Below are 7,441 nucleotides of genomic sequence, written 5' to 3' on the forward strand. Positions count from 1 at the left end.
AAGAAACTCGCTATTTCAAAAATACGTATAATTTATTCAAATACTGTAATATTGTTCTCATTTTTGTGTGTGTGTGCGTGTGTGTGTGTGTGTGTGTATGTCCCTTGATTTATGACAGTTACAGTGGGGCAGATAAGAATTTAGTCAACCACCAATTATGCAAGTTATTCTACTTGAAAAGACTAGAGAGGCCTGTAATTGTCCACATGGGTGAACCTCAACCATGAGAGACAGAATGTGGGGAAAAAAACACATTGTTTGATTTTTAAAGAATTTATTTCCAAATTAGAGTGGAAAATAAGTATTTGGTCACCTACAAACAAGCAAGATTTCTGGCTGTCAAAGAGGTCTAACTTCTTCTAAAGAGGTCTTAATGGCACCTGTTTTAACTCATTATCGGTATAAAATACACCTGTCCACAAGCTCAGTCAGTCACACTCCAAACTCTACTATGGCGAAGAACAAAGAGCTTTCGAAGGACACCAGAGACAAAATTTTAGACCTGCACCAGGATGGGAAGACTGAATCTGCAATAGGTAAAACGCTTGGTGTAAAGAAATCAACTGTGGAAACAATTATTAGAAAATGGAAGACATACAAGACCACTGATAATCTCCCTCGATCTGGGGCTCCATGCAAGATCTCACCCCGTGGTGTCAAAATGATAACAAGAACGGTGAGCAAAAACCACACCATAACCACACGGGGGGACCTAGTGAATGACCTAGAGAGAGCTGGGACCACAGTAACAAAGGCTACTATCAGTAACACAATGCGCCGCCAGGGACTCAAATCCTGCACTGCCAGATGTGTCCCCCTGCTGAGGAAAATACACATCGAGGCCCGTCTGCGGTTTGCTAGAGAGCATTTGGATCATCCAGAAGAGGAATGGGAGAATGTGTTATGGTCAGATGAAACCTAAATAGAACTTTTTGGTAGAAACAGGTTCTCGTGTTTGGAGGAGAAAGAATACTGAATTGCGTCCGAAGAACACCATACCCAATGTGAAGCATGGGGGTGGAAACATCATGCTTTGGGGCTTTTTTTCAGCAAAGGGACCAGGACGACTGATCTGTGTAAAGGAAAGAATGAATGGGGCCATGCATTTTGAGTGACAATCTCCTTCCATCAGCAAGTGCATTGAAAATGAGACGTGGCTGGGTCTTTCAGTATGACAATGATCCCAAACACAGCCAGGGCAACAAAGGAGTGGCTTCGTAAGAAGCATTTCAAGCTCCTGGAGTTGCCTAGCCAGTCTCCAGATCTCAACCCAATAGAAAATCTGTGGAGGGAGTTGAAAGTCCCTGCTGCCCAACGACAGCCCCAAAACATCACTGCTCTAGAGGAGATCTGCATAGAGGAATGGGCCAAATGATACCAAACTGACTACTTGGCTTTGTCAAACAATAGACCAACAATAGCAATCAAGCACGCAACCCCCCTACACACACCTGTGGAGTCGCTGCCTGGGTGTGGAGGTTGGGTTTCACTCCGGATAGCTGCGATTAGCATCTTGAATATTTGCAAATCCAGGCCTCCCTTGGATTCGTCAAACACAGAGGAACACGGAGATGGCCAATCACCGTGTTCTACAATATGATTGACATGGGTTGTTTCACTACTGCACGTTATTGTTTAGTTTGTTTGTTTGAGTTAGAAACCTACAAGTAGTATTGTCTGAATATTGAGTTGCAATAAACACCTTAAACTTTACGTTCAGTTTATTTGAAATGATTCAACAAGTCAAGAAACCCAGAGCCATCTAAGCCTCTCGGTGGCTATTTTCAGAATACTCCCCACAGTTGTCTTTTTCACATGTGTTTCTTTATTGAATAAAAAGCTTTTTTGTGCATAAAAAATGACTTGTGCTGTGCATCATCAGCCATCCATAATCAGCAATATGACAAATACAGCTCCATACATACAAGAAACAGTTCAACTAAATATCCAGAGAGATTGAGACAGCTGTTCTTTCTCAATGCTGTAATTTCAAACAGTCCTCCACAACAAATCCCCAGCAAAAAAAAAGTGCTCTAATATCTTAACAATTTTGTCATATCTTGCACAATTTGATCACATTAGACAACCATACTGAGCAGTTACCAAACACTAAAACATAATGAGCCGGACATTAAGCTGTAGAGATGAATTTATCGTGTAACAAAAACTGTATGAGTAAAGACGGGTGAGTTGTAGAGCTGATATGTACCAAGGTGTAGAAGGGGGCCAAGTCCAATAATGCATTGTATGTGAGTGAGAGGTGGTGTCATAACCTTCCCCCTCAATTCAGAGATGCTATCTGTGCTTTGACGAAACATTCTCTTTTACACCTCTGAAACCATCAAACCATCCACCTGAATGAATAATGATGAGTGATTGCTCATTTTTCCATTTTGATTGACTCGTACAATTTGACAAAATGTTAGGAAGATATCAAAACACTTTTTTTTTTTCCTGAGGATTCACTGAGAAGAAGGATCCGACATGAAAACACCACAAAGGAACAACTGTCTCAATCAATCTCTGTCTGAAAAATTAGCTACACTGTACCTTGTATAAAAAGGAGGTGTAGGCAAACTGCAGCTTTTAGAATATGTAAAAAGGTTGTCCGCCCGATTGCCTGCCTGAGCGGTCCACTGTCCGACAAAGCCAAGGCAGCCCAGCCCTGCAAACACTCAAGATGCTAATTGGAGCAATTCAACCCTGTGGTTTTGCGAGTGTGAACGGGAATGAGTAATGAGGACCTCAATGCTAACAAAAGATAAGCTGATGAGGGTCAGATGACCCTTCTCTGGTTACAAAAGTGATTTGTATCAACAGACCCATCCTTGGTAGTTCTAGTGTTAAAAGTGTTGCAATTTCCCCAAAATTGTTGAAATATTTATCAAAGCATAAAATGGATCAAGGGTTTCTATATTCACAATAGAACACAAGTTAATTTTTTATCGTAAATTTACATTGCTTTATGTTGATTGTGAAGGTGCATTCACTGGATTGGACATGTATGTAACTTCATGAAAAAAAAAATCATATTATGGAAAAATTAGGAATTGGACATTATTTTCATATCTTAAGAAGAATAAAAACACATCGGGAAAAAAATCTTGACCAAGGATTTCATAATTGCATCAGAGGGTCAAAGAAAGCACACTGAAAAACAATTTTAGAGTGCAAACCTTGAAGTTGAATTTTAAAATCAGACAATAGATGATGAAAGTTTGCTTAATGCGGATGTAAGAGACAGACACTTAGAGATAAGCAGATGGGGGTATTTGCCTTTATGTGAGCAGGTGCACAAGTCTGCTCAACCTGCTGTAGACAAAGGGTGACAGATTGGTGACAACCTCTCTTCCCCGTGTGCTCTCCATACCGATTCCATGCACATCATCCTAATTACACCAGACAGCCACTGCTTACCTTCTGACCTCTCATCAAGTGTGTGTTTATGTGTGTGCATGAATTTAGAGTCAGTTTCTTTTTTGGAAATCCTTGCCATGCAGCATCCAGTCGTCTTAAAGCTGAAGAATGACACTGAGCTCTTGTCCCGCGGCTCTGGCACACAGCACTCATCTTTCTGGAACCTCAGGTCTTTCTATAGAACTTGTCTGTTTCCTCAGCTTTTCTCAGCACGGGAGCCAATTTTAATCCCCCTCTGCACAGAACTGAAGCCCACTCATACATATTGATACTTTTTATGTGTGGCGCAGGAAGAGACTGTGAATTCTATTCTGAAGTTTAAATAGGATGACAATTTTTCGATCAGCAGAAAGAATCTTGTTCAACAATTTGAGCAAAAATGAATTTAATTTTTATGATGTGCAATAGTTCCCACGATTTCATCCACTTCTGTGGCTTTTAATAAGTTAAGTGTTTTAACCAATCAAATGCATGTATTGCATTTCAGATAGTACGGCATTGCTCGGGATGTCAGTTATACCCCTAATTTCCTAGACTATTGTGGTGGCGATGCTGGTTACATTTTAGTTGCAGGGAGAAAAAAGGAGAATATTGTATATGTTGCCGTACTTTGGTTCTGTGTGGCTCTTAATCTGCTGCTCTGCTAGCTTGTGTGCTTCCACCCATATCATACACTGAGGAGAAGGCTGTGTCCGTATACAGTAGTGTTAGGCTTTCAATTATACAAACAGAACAGAGGTTACATGGCATGCAATAGTGTTACTGGGCATCGGCTTTGTTAAAAAGTTGATTTCACACTAGTCACAACTAAAACAAATGCCTTGTCCCATCTGTTCAGCTCATTTTCTGCCCAGCTTGCATTGTTTTAGCATTTAATAGTGGCGAGAACTTACTATTTGTGTTTTTATTGAGTCTTTAATTACCTTTCCATTGCCTCAAAATACTTTTTGCATGTGTTTCCCTCTCATACTTTTAAGCATTGTTTTCTTGTTGTAGCTTTAAAGCAGGTTGCTGATCTGTTGACCACATTAGTCACGTAGTACACAGTGGGGCAAATAAGTATTCAGTCAACCACTAATTGTGTAAATTCTCTCACTTGAAAATAATAGAGAGGCCTGTAATTGTCAACTTGGGTAAACCTCAATCGTGAGAGACAGAATGTGGGGGGGTGGGGGGGGAAATCGCATTGTTTGAGTTTTAAAGAATTTATTTGCAAATCATGGTGGGAAAATAAGTATTTGGTCAATACCTAAAGTTCATCTCAATACTTTGTTATGTACCCTTTGTTGGCAATAACGGAGGCCAAACGTTTTCTGTAACTCTTCACAAGCTTTTCACACACTGTTGCTGGTATTTTGGCCCATTCCTCCATGCAGATCTCCTCTAGAGCAGTGATGTTTTGGGGCTGTCGTTGTGCAACACGGACTTTCAACTCCCTCCTCACCCTGTGGTGTCAAAATGATAACAAGAACGGGGAGCAAAAATCCCAGAACCACACGGGGGGGACCTAGTGAATGACCTACAGAGAGCTGGGACCACAGTAACAAAGGCTACTATCAGTAACACAATGCGCCGCCAGGGACTCAAATCCTGCACTGCCAGATGTGTCCCCCTGCTGAAGCCAGTACATGTCCAGGCCCATCTGCGGTTCGCTAGAGAGCATTTGGATGATCCAGAAGAGGACTGGGAGAATGTGTTATGGTCAGATGAAACCAAAATAGAACTTTTTGGTAGAAACACAGGTTCTCATGTTTGGAGGAGAAAGAATACTGTATTGCATCCGAAGAACACCATACCCACTGTGAAACATGGGGGTGGAAACATCATGCTTTGGGGCTGTTTTTCTGCAAAGGGACCAGGACGACTGATCTGTGTAAAGGAAAGAATGAATGGGGCCATGTATCGAGAGATTTTGAGTGAAAATCTCCTTCCATCAGCAAGTGCATTGAAAATGAGACGTGGCTGGGTCTTTCAGCATGACAATGATCCCAAACACACAGCCAGGGCAACAAAGGAGTGGCTTCGCAATAAGCATTTCAAGATCCTGGAGTGGCCTAGCCAGTCTCCAGATCTCAACCCCATAGAAAATCTGTGGAGGGAGTTGAAAGTCCGTGTTGCCCACCGACAGCCCCAAAACATCACTGCTCTAGAGGAGATCTGCATGGAGGAATGGGCCAAAATACCAGCAACAGTGTGTGAAAAGCTTGTGAAGAGTTACAGAAAACGTTTGGCCTCCGTTATTGCCAACAAAGGGTACATAACAAAGTATTGAGATGAACTTTTGGTATTGACCAAATACTTATTTTCCACCATGATTTGCAAATAAATTCTTTAAAATTCCAGCAATGTGAATTTCTGGGGGTTTTTTCACATTCTGTCTCCCATGGTTGAGGTTTACCCATTTCGACAAATACAGGCCTCTCTAATATTTTCAAGTGGGAGAACTTGCACAATTAGTGGTTGACTAAATACTTATTTGCCCCACTGTATATGGAATATAAAATATTAAAAATGAATTTATTCAGTACGACATGGCAAAATTACTCCATAATGGTCAAAACTGTCCACTTCTTGTACCTCCCAAACTATATTTTATGCCACCGGCTTTGGTCTGGCTTTTGTCATTTCCCTGCCCCAGCTTCGGAGAGCGTAAACAAACCAGGAGGCGTGACAGCTAGCCGACATGCTAACTCGAACAGAGTGATGATTCAAAGTCTATTCTCGGCATTCCAAGCCAAAAATCACTCAAAACTACCTGGGATCATATCACATGGCGGTGGAGTTGTCGATTGTCTTCGCCAATCGGCAACCCGCCCAGCGGCGAGCAAATTACAGCTCGTACCCTGCTGCAGGAAGGAAAGCATGTTTGCCAGGGAAGCAGCTGAGGAATTACCGCCGGACAAACTGGCCGACATCCGAGGAGCGTGTAGCTGCCACATGGTCAACCCGAATATGGCGTAAACTGATGCTTAACTACACAGCGAAGACACAGCTTGCAGTTGTTGTGCAGCTAACATGGCAGAATGTGTCTGAGGAGAACTTTCCTACATGTTCGTCCATGATCAAACGGAAGTAAATAGTGCATTATTTAAAGAAAGTTTGTAGTGTTTACTTTGTAATCGCTGTATTCGAAGCCATTTTTAACACAAAGTTGCAATTTCTGATCGGCTGGAAAATTTGACAGAACACCGGGCACACGAAGAGCGATCTGCGACAAGCCGCCGGTCGTTGGCAGAGTGGCATTCTCGGTGGGCAAGAAGCATGTCAGCCACAAAGTGCAAGCCACCTCCATATTAAAACATGTGCCATGATCCCAGTATTTGACATAATAGAAAACACGATGTTTACTCACTTCCTCGTAAGTCCAATGGTCCCACAGTTGTCGCACACTTGTTTTGGCCGATCTCGAGGTGAACAGGAACTTTCTGAAACCCAAAAAGGCTCCCACGCCTCTCCCTTGTGCAGCTACAAAAGCCTACAACCGTTTGGCTGGCGTGATGCGAAAAATAAACAAATTAATCTGCAAAATCAGCTGAATCCGCAGTCCATCTGCATGCTATAAAGCAATGCTGTATTGTGAGATGCTGACCCGGGTGACATCACATTCGCATTCGTCCTAAACCCGAGACTGGAGCCGGAAGTAACTCATTTTCATGGTGTGGGATTAAAAATTAAATATATAAAACAATCGCTTCCACACACATCCAAGCGGTCCATTTCATTCAGGAGCATAAAACACCTCGTGAAATATGAAATAAACATGCTTTTTGGTGTCTTACGCACTTTAAACCATATTATGTTAACCATGTTATGTTTAAGTATTTTTTAAGGCATCTTTAGTATGTTCTGTCTGTATGCATTAAAAAAACAAAAAAACAAACTGAAAACACGGTAGTACTTTGGGTGTCAAACTCACCTCCTGTAGAACGTTTCGCCGGTGTAGCACATGTTGGCAGAACACCGTTTTTTTTCCTACTCTCGTCTCATCTCATCCCGTCTTACCTGTTCATCTTGCTTTTGCTGC

The sequence above is a fragment of the Corythoichthys intestinalis genome, chromosome 19 (assembly GCF_030265065.1).
Source record: "Corythoichthys intestinalis isolate RoL2023-P3 chromosome 19, ASM3026506v1, whole genome shotgun sequence".
NCBI lineage: Eukaryota > Metazoa > Chordata > Actinopteri > Syngnathiformes > Syngnathidae > Corythoichthys > Corythoichthys intestinalis.